The sequence below is a fragment of the Coregonus clupeaformis genome, unplaced genomic scaffold (assembly GCF_020615455.1).
Source record: "Coregonus clupeaformis isolate EN_2021a unplaced genomic scaffold, ASM2061545v1 scaf1867, whole genome shotgun sequence".
NCBI lineage: Eukaryota > Metazoa > Chordata > Actinopteri > Salmoniformes > Salmonidae > Coregonus > Coregonus clupeaformis.
Window position 1 is genome coordinate 80,419 of NW_025535321.1, and position 10,619 is coordinate 91,037.

The window sequence follows — 10,619 nt, forward strand, 5'->3', positions numbered from 1 at the left end:
GAAGGGCCGAACGACAGCACCCACAGTGTGCAGATCGATGTCTTTGTACTGCTCAGAGCCTAGTAAAGTGTCCCAGCTACTGTCCACAGACGTGTCTTGGTGTGTGAATCCGCACAGGTTGTAAACACGGTGGAGTAGGTGCTCTTCGGCTGGGACAGACAGGGTCCGGGACTGATCACGATGGGGTTGTATTCTCCCTCTCTTGCTTCCTTCCATACAGCCGTTAGCTACGTAGCTTTCAAGCAACGTGCTTCTCACCAAATCTGGCAAATGGTTGAGCAGTCCCAACTGTTTCATTGTACTGTGAATGGTAGGTAAAGCGTGTGATCCTCCCCACACCGGATCCCCGACTTTCCAAGTGTATATGGTGTCGATCAGGCATCCAATGAAGTCCACTCTGAATCCAGTACCCCATCTCCATACCCTTGACGGTTGTATACACTTCATAGTGAAGCCCAGGACCCGGATAGCTACGATCTGTGCTCGTAAAAGGCACTGCATGACATGATAGGCCATGGTGACATTGTCAGTCTCTGAGGCACTTTCAATTCCGTACACACAGCCTAGGTTCCACTTTCCTGCTGCCTCACCTACAAACATCCCTACCACAGAACTGTGTACATATGGGGTCGTCATCAGCTGCAGTGTGAACGTCCTGGGGACGAAGGAGTGAACCTGAAGAGCGGTGTGCATGTCCAAGATGTCCTGTAAAACGTCATTTTCAGCAAATACCCTGTGTACCAACAACCCTGCAACATTTTGAATGGTGTTAACAGCTCCCATATACAAGGTCTCCGAGCTTTTAACCATCAGCAGTTTAGGTACGTCGTCCTTAGTCAACGTAGGGAAGTCATTGATTATGAGCTCCACGTGTTTAAAGCCGTTCTGGGGAGGTGTCCCTAGATTCACATTGTGGTACGTCTGGGGGCCTGCCTCGCAGCTGAGTGTAGTGCAAGGAATCTGTTTGTTGTAGACCATGTCCTTAGGGTAGTGCAGTAGGCAATAGCGCTGTAAAGCAGATTCAACTCCCATCAGCCAGCTTAGCTTATGATCCCTGGGATCTTTGCGTAGCACGCCTACTACTGTTGGGGTCAGAGTTTTCGGTATCCTCCAACCTTTGGAATGCGATGGCGGCTTGGGCAACAGAACACAAGGTTCCGTTATAGGAAAGGCAACGCGGGGAAGTTGTTGAATTGTCATATCCTTCAACCTAGATATAGAGACTGTGTAACAACTGGCATACACCATCTTATGGTATGGTGTGTATCCAATTGACTCCATGCTTGCGGTGGTAAACCCTATAGACCTCCAACGTTTGTTTTGTTTAAAAAACCCAACCCAGTCAAACCATGTAGATTTCCAATGTGTGGTAAGGTGGGGAACCAAGTGAGTGTCAGGGGGTGCCTCCCTAGTGGGGTCAGACCCTTCTGCGTTTACTTGCAAAGGTGGTATCGGCACGACATAATTCGGTATAGGACAATGATAACCTGTGGCATTGTATAATAACCCTTGGTCTCACTGATGGATCATCTGTTGATCAGTAGTAGTACTAGGCTGTCTGACCCAAGGTTGTGGGTATAGCTGTACCACGAAATCATTTGCAGGTTCTTCAGCAACGTGGTCACTCTGCCGATGAGACTGTATCTGGATTTGGGGCCCAACAATGACAGTCTCCGCAGGTTCATCGGCAACGTGGTCACTTTGCCGATGAAACTGCATGTGGAGTTGGGGCTCGTGACTGACATTGTCCGAGGTACCAGGATTGAGGACTTGGTTTACAAGGGATTTTAGTTTATTAGGATCATCCAGGTACTGATCCTTGAAACAATCAAGCAGGATGACAGGCAAGTCCGGAACCTGTCTGGAGCTGTAATCATCAGTCTCATCCTGGATGTAAAAGTGGTTCCTGCTGCTGTAGCAACCCTTGGAATTGACAGTGTGTTGGTTCTGCGTGAAGTGCCAACTTTTGTCACCAGTGCTGCCGAATGTTGTCGGCGTCCCTCCTCCGGCTAGTTCAGGGTAGAAAGGTGCAATGGTTGTTGTGGTGTCCGCAGTGAGGTGTAAGTTGGTAGAGATGTCGCCCCGAGTATGGTTCACAGTCTCCGTAGTATCACATTCGACCTGGATGGTGTCTACGTGATTAGAAGAAGCCTGAGCGTCCAGGTGTACCTCTGCCACGGTAGCTGATGAACCCGAGGGACCCGCAAGTTCCAGACTCACCGATCCGCTTAACTCGTGAAAGTGTTTCAGAGCCCCAATGATACCCTTGTGGTATATCTTTTTTGCCAGTTCTGGGGGACCCGGCAAGTCGTTGGTGCTCTTGTGCTTGTGGACACGTCCTGTACCACGGCTCCAGGTTGTGTAGCTGACTGTGGAATCATTAGAAGACAATGTGTTCCATCCCAGGGTGCTCTTGTCAGCCGTGAGTGCGCTAAGCAAGGCCTGGTAAATCTCGGGTTTGGGTGTAGTGAAGCCACGCTGTACACTTCGAATGGCAGACGATTCGTGTTCCCTAAGCGATTCTATAATGCTGACACGAATGGGTTCCTTGAAGCCCAGAGCCAGCAGCCTACCCTTCAGAGATTCTGGTGTCCTTGACCTTTCACCCAACCACACATGAGGCACGTCGACTCTGCTCATGTCCCTAGTTCCGGCCTGCTTTGGTCCCAGTCTACGCCATATATTGTCATTCACCAGCCCGGCCCTGCAAAACGCTAAGGCGTTGACGAGAGTCTTGAGCCGGTCTGGCGAGCCGCATATATCCACCTTGTCCGACTCACGGTAAGAAGGCTCGTGTTGCATCCCTGGACGGTTAGCTATTGCGGCAGATCCTCCCGTTTCCCATTGGGCCTTCATTTCATTCCAATGTTCGATGATAGAAGCGTCACTCTCGACATGTGCGCACAAGGTACACAGTGCCAGATTAGCGCATGCCATGCGGAATGAGTCCATGTCCTTTGCAATGTTGGAAGACCTGTACATAGTGGGCAGCGACACGAATGGCAACAGGGATAGTACGTCTCCGGTCTCACTGTGGACAAAGAACACTGTGGAGAGTTTAGGTTCTCGGACCGCTGTCTTGGCATACAAGTGTCTGGGATGCATCATGCCCATCAGGCACATGGCTCTAAGAGACCCAAGTACCCCCAGAAAGACCTTGTTGATTTTAAACTCGAGCTGCTCTTCGAGAGCTTTACCTCGCACGCTTCTCATCCAAGAGCTCAATGTCTGCCATCGGGCATCCAGAGTTGTCACGACGTGCATCATCACCGCGTTCGCACTACCAACGTCCTGCAAAACCAGGCAATCGAGCCTAGGGGCCAGCAGCCTGCTACAGTCCATGTGCTGGGAAGAGGTAGCACTGGCCTTGTAGTTGGTGTCACTGAGCATAGATTGTCTGGCGTTGCACGCTCTTACAGCTGAATGCATAATGTCTTCCACGTGCACACTGGGGACCAAGACTCTCAACGAGAAAGTAGACACTTGCCCTTCAGTCAGTGTATCCATTGCGGGTGACAGAGCTACATCATCCTCACAGTCGGTGAACGAGCCACTAGGCACCACTACTACTTCGTGGCATAGGCAATATTTGCCCAGGAAGGAGTACAGAGGGTCAGGTTTTCTGTCGGCAAAGGTGTCACTCCTGGGGTTCCATACGTTCAGCTCTGAGTGCAACTCGAGGTACGAAGGGATAGACACTCTCAATTCCCTGGAACCTCTTCTGTCTTGAAATCTCCACCATAGCTTTAGGAACCTGAATGAATCATCGGTGTTACCGAATATACCACTGTCATCGTCCTTCAGCTGGGCAAAAACGTATCTAGCGATACTGTGTCTAGCGCCCTCGCTTTTGTGAAACCCGTAGCGTTTGTTCTGCACGAGTTCCAAAAACAACATCACAAAGTAAGGCGTATGCATAACAGCCAGGTGCTCCAAGCGCCTCAGGTTCAAGTCCATGACCGGAACAGTCCTCCGGGTACCATTGTCAGTGACTATGTTCTTATACTTGCAACTGCCGGCATGTAATGTCATTCGTATGTGCCTGCACAGTATGCAACAATCAGCTACTCCCGTACTGAAAAACTTAGTGAGGCCTAGGGGGCCCGGTATGTTATCCGGGTGGAAGTAGAAGTCGTGATGCTGGCGTGTGACACTCGCCTTGCTTGCAGCCCGCACCAGACCCAAACGACCCTGGTAGCTGTACAAGTATCCGATTGCGTCTTCTGTGTATTCGAACGTTTCACAATGGTTGAGAGCTCCCCCGTGGAGAGCCGCAGCAATAGTTTTCCACTTGGCCACATCGTCCCCCAGATCCATTGCAGTGGCAGCAGCAATAGATGCTAAAAAAATAAATGTAACAAGAAGGTTGCCGGGTTACCAAAACGTACAGGACACATCGGGTAACAGAACATAACAGGTTTTGCAGCAACAACCTCCTTGAGTGTGGTCCTATGTGGCCTAAAGATCTGTAAATATGATAGATATATATGATAGCGAAACGGACAGCCTCTTGGTGTGTGTGTGTGTGTGTGTGTGTGTGTGTGTGTGTGTGTGTGTGTGTGTGTGTGTGTGTGTGTGTGTGTGTGTGCTCTGTGTGTGTGTGTGTGCTCTGTGTGTGCTCTGTGTGCTCTGTGTTGTACCACCAGTCTATTGAACGTTCATGGGACGCGCTAGAGCCTTCAGACCTTCAGAGTTTGAACATGTTGAGTGACGTGTCGTTGTCGATGACCGTGTGACACACCATCATCTTGTATTTCATCTCCCCTGCATGATAGTACAGGGTATGCTGCACTGCGATTGCAAGGCAACTAGTTCCATCTTTCTCGAGAGTCCAATCTAACAGCGACCTCCTAAACTCCTCTGTGATCTTAGATTCGCACCCGTGCCTGACACCGCAGCTGAACGGTGTGGGTTGAGAGTCTCCCAAAGCGGGTAACGTGTACCAGAAAGCAAATGTCTCGTCGTTTGGACACGGGGAGCCTATTCTAATCCTGGCTCCTGACACATCGCCCATTGCCTTTGTCGCCAATGTAACATCACCCACAAAGTGCGTGTGTATGAAACAAGATGTAGTCCTACTAGGGGGCTTCGGCAGAACCCCAGGGAACGTCTCCATGTCCATTCGTATGTACCTTACTCCGAGCGCTTCGCATTTGTAGTCTATCAACTGCACCTCTTTCGGTAGTTCGTTGGTGAGCCCGAAGAGCCAGGTCAAAACGTTACACTCGATCTCCTGAAAGGAGGAGCTGTGGTTGGACCACACTACGGCCTGCAGTCCTCGCACCCTGGGGATTGCGGCGATGCACGTGGTTTTAGTGTTGAATCCCTTCCACCTAAGGTCTATAACGCACACCCGGTCTGTCCGCATGGATACCTCGTGGTGCTCGCACGCTATTGCGTTCATCGGTGAGCAAGACTCGATGATCCCCAACGCTCTAGCCTCTCCAAACATCCTGTTCCCGTACTCGAGTGCAGGGGATGGCAAGCTTGCGGCTGATCACGTACAGGGCGCTGAAATTCTCACGCCCTGGGAACATCTCGATGGTAATGGATCTGGGCAGGCCTTCCCATATTCTCAACTGGTTTGCCTGACTGACAAAGTTGAACTGATCCACGACCGTCAAGGGTCTCTCGGCTGTGCATCCAAAGTGAGACGGGCGAGTCCTGTATACGTACAGACCAGGCGGGAGACTCTGCGACTTGTCAAGCTGATACACGATCACCGCGTCACAGCACTTTGGGTACTTGCGGCTTCGATTGTGCATCAGCCACCTGTACGCCGTGACTACGCTGTCGATTTCGTAGGCCCACAGGGTTCTCGTGGTAGGCCCGGAACAACCTTTCTTCCCGGCTTTCGCTCCGCCCCGTATTTGCCTTTTACCTAGGGATTTCTCAGGGTCCTTGTCTACAAAAGGAGAGACTCTGGCTTCGTCCGACATTTCCTTTCCCTGGTCTGCTGAACAACAAGACTCTGCGGACGACTCACAGGAACACTGCTTATTCCTTGAAGCTTGCCGAAGCAACATCCCAACGGTGTGTTTAAAGTTGTATCTGTGAGCGGGGCATGGTTTCACGGTCTCTTCCGTGAGATCGCTCAGACCTAAACCCTCTGCTCCAGGTACATATATCATGTCTCCCATCACAGGGACAGGGTCAAGAGTCAGCGCCTTGTATAGCGGGCAGCACAGCCCTACTGCAGGCTCCATCGAAGACGGCAACCCCCTTTTTCACCGGCGACGTTCCTCAGGGCCTGCTTAGGGATTGCGAGAAGAAGCGTAAAGACACAGTGGTGTACTCAGTCAGAAAGGCAACTAATTTGTACAGGAGAGTATCCACAGTCCATTATAGAAAAAGTGGGAGAGTCGTAGAGACCAACAAGCATCTCAAGCCGGCCGGGTCCAAATGTCTTGTGTGCCTGGTCACATTGGTTAAAAGCAGCAAAGACAGGCAAAGGTCAGGCATTAAACTCCGCTGTCAGTGTAATGTCAGGGTGTGCACAACCTGCTTCAACAAGAACCCGGAGTGGTACTTAACCAAGCCTCACTTCACAAAGTGCCCAACTGTACGGGGGTTCATCTGCAAAGTCTGCGCCTGCTTCGAAAGCGTCAAGGTGAAAGTGTGCTGCGTGTGGATGTGCTCCAGGTGCTCCTCAGAGATCCAACACAAGCAGTGGTTGTGTTCAAAGTGTTCCAGGAGCATCGACCACCGTACACAACGCGAGACCCGTACCTTATGGTGTAGGTCTAATGGTTCGTCGTCCGGGTTCGAGGAAACAGACAACAGCAGCAAAGTGGCGTGCGCTGAGGAGAAGACAGCGGACTACAGGGATCTCATCAGATCGCGTGTGTTCGACAAGGTTTCGCAGAGCAGACACTTGGCCGCTTCAGATATCAGAGCCCTGTTCCATGAGTGTTTTGCACCTCAAGTGTGCACGTGCAGGTCCAACGGCGACACAAACCCCATGTGCGCCAGCTGCACTCCAGTGCTGACTGTGATGCAGCTGCTGACCAAGAACCCGCGTCCACTGGTAGCCTCCCTGGCCGAGCGAGCTATACCAGGCAGGTCTCTGGCTCGCAACGTGTACGACAGAGCCCTGCTGACTAGCATACTAAATGAGAGGGACCTGCCGTTGTGCGCCAATGGGCCCTTGTGTAAAGGTATGCTGGTGAACGGTCAGCACAATCCGAAGCCTCTACCTTCGCTGATCTCACCCGAGTCTTACAGCCGCTTTGTTTTGAGCAGAGAAAAGAACGGAGAGGTCCAGCAGATCGACCCTTGTCGTTGTATCGTCTGTCTCCTTTTCAACCAGTCCGCTGCAGTGGCGCAGATGTTCAGCCCGGACAGTCAACACCTAGAGCCTCATCCAACCGGGCCCGTTTACTACTTCAATGTGAAACTCTCCCCGGATGTGGGGGTACCGGAGGTGTGCATGGATGAGTATCAAGGCTACCTTGTTAACTTTCAAGGCTCAGTGGGTAGCTACAAGCCCACATTCTACTACAATTGGAGAGACATGCTCAAGGTGTTACACATAGATGACAGTGGGACACTAACATTCTCGCCTTTACAATGACAAGCAGAGGAGCACACTCCAGCGCTATGTGATCCTACTGGTGTCCTGTTACCAAAAAACAATGATCAGAGTGCCTACACGTCGATTGCACTGTAACTGAAACTCCACTCTTTCAGAGGTTATCCGAACAGGGGACGGTCCATGTATCTAATCACTGTTGTACATGGGAGCTCATAATCACAGCCACTACAGTTCCTTCCAACCACAGCGGGCTTAATCATGGACCCATGCGTAGTTCATCCAAAGCCAACCCTATTGTCCTACCAGGGCTCAACTGTCCAACCTTATCCGTGGACTGTTATATCTATGTTGTTCACCCCGTTCCTACACCAGTAGACTGTGTATTCAACAGGTACGTGTTCATCCAACCTTAGAATGTGTACACAAGACCAAGTGTAATACTAGTACATGTGACCACTTAGTCACCTGTTACGTGTCCATTCCACCAAGAGCATTCATATATTAACCAGGACAGCTTCACATCTCGGTTACAGATTACAACAGCCTGAACCTTGGCCTGTCTACACCCAGTCTCCGATACCATGAATACCCTTCGCGGACGAAGATGTAGCTTCATACAGGAGGCCTTTGGCAACGTGAACAGATCGAACCATGTTGCAGATGTCCTCTTTTCACATGGGATGATATCAAACGAAGAGATGGAGACTGTCCGGTGTATACAAGGCACTCATGAAAAGGCCCGGACCTTGATTGATTATGTTATGAACAAGGGAGATGTTACCTCTAATATGTTTATGGCAACCTGGGATAATTACCCAAGTGAACAAACTGTCAGCAGTGACTCCTCAGCGGCATCACGTCATGATAATGGTATGTCGCCTAAGGAAATACTTAACACCTTGGACTATTTGAGCAGAGAAGATATTGAGGGCCTCAAGTTTCTCATGGGCGAGATACAAGTCCACAGTCAACAGCCCATCAGTGAGGCTGACTTGGATTGTATGACTGACAGAATCCAGATAGCAGACGCTATAGCGTCACACTACGGTGTAGAGGCCAAAGCGGTGTTTACCAGACTGCTTAAACAAATCCATCGCAATGACCTAGCAAAAGAGGTGGCGAACGGCACCCATAGCAAGCCCTCAAGTCACCCAGAACCTGTGAACTTTGCTGGATATAGCAATGCTATCGATGTAAACAAGGCTGCAGTGAAGGCGAAGGTGCTGGATATACTGTCGGACCTAAGTGGAGCAGGCCTGAAATCCTTCATATGGGGATTACGCCTACCACCTTGCATGTCTGAACATATCAAGACTGCCATCGACGTGGTCAAGGTACTCATGGAACATGTGGGCCATGAGATGCTCATTTTCTTGGAGATCATCTACCAAACACTGCGTATGAGTCAACAAAACTACTTGGCTAGACAATTGAAACACTATATTCTTGGCCTTCGTGTCTGACATAATGCTTAATGCTGATGATAATGCGCGTGTGTTCGTAGGCCAGGCCAGGCCAGGCCAGGCCCTGTGGATATGTGAATAATCAGCAGTGGCAGACAGTTTAGCCCGATTCAATACGCTTTATTATGTATTGTGCTCTTATGCTTGTTATGTTTTTGTAATGTCTTAGTCAATGACATAATGTCATCAAGGCATTAGCTACACTGCCTTAGCTACATTGACTTACCTGTTCCTTTACCTGTGCATGCATGGTTGTTATACCAATAGTATTTGAATGTCACTGCCTGGCTCAGTGTCTCCATGTCTGTGTCTGACTTAACACTGCCAATATCCAGTACAACCAACAGAATTGATATTGTGTGTGTGTGTGTGTGTGTGTGTGTGTGTGTGTGTGTGTGTGTGTGTGTGTGTGTGTGTGTGTGTGTGTGTGTGTGTGTGTGTGTGTGTGTGTGTGTGTGTGTGTGTGTGTGTGTGTGTGTGTGAGTGTGTGTGTGTGTGTGTGTCCATAGGCTATTATGCTCTACGCTATCTAGATAGACCGCTTATTACCATTGCAAGGAATGGTGGTCTGTACCATTGGATGTTATACTAATTCCATACTAATCCCATATAACGTGACAAATAAAGAAAGTTTATGCATAAAGACTACACTGTCTGGAACATGTGGGCCATGAGATTGTCATTTTCATGGAGATCATCTACCAAACACTGCGTATGAGTCAACAAAACTACTTGGCTAGACAATTGAAACTCTATATTCTTGGCCTTAGTGTCTGACATAATGGTTAATGCTGATGATAATGCGCGTGTGTTCGTAGGCCAGGCCAGGCCAGGTGTGTGTGTGTGTGTGTGTGTGTGTGTGTGTGTGTGTGTGTGTGTGTGTGTGCCTCTTCAACTGCCTATATGAATGGATGTTTGTACCACTTGAAGGCACTTGAAGCTCCACTTGAAGGTCCTCTGTAGCTAAGCTGGTAGAGCACGGCGCTTGTAACGCCAAGATAGTGGGTACGATCCCCGGGACCACCCATACACAAAAATGTATGCACACATGACTGTAAGTCGCTTTGGATAAAAGCGTCTGCTAAATGGCATATTATTATTATTATTTTATAAGGCATGCTTTGATTTACCGGGCACTATAGAGGTCCTCACTCTCTGTTTTTGTACACTGCCTTAGCTACACTGCCTTGTGTCCACAATAAGCTTGGTTATACTATTATACAATTGGGTTATACAAAGTATTGTAACGTAATAATAGTGTGTTAAATCGCAGTTAGCCTCAGTGTCCGTGTGTGAGGATACTGAAATGAAATACACACCCTGACATTTGAAAGTGAAGCATGTGCTGAGTGGCATTATAAGCCCCACACACAAACATTTAGCAGACACACACACAACCCATCCATGTTGGCCTTAAATGTCCTGTTGTCCTAGGGGTCACAGCCTCCTAACAAATGATCCCCAAAATATAAAAATTAAATGAAGTTGGTTCAACACAACAAGACGGTTAAGGTATAATGAAATACACACCCTGACATTTGAAAGCGAATCATGTGCTGAGTGGCATTACAAGCCCCTAGGTTGAACATAGATGATCTTACACAGTCATTCCCAGATAATAA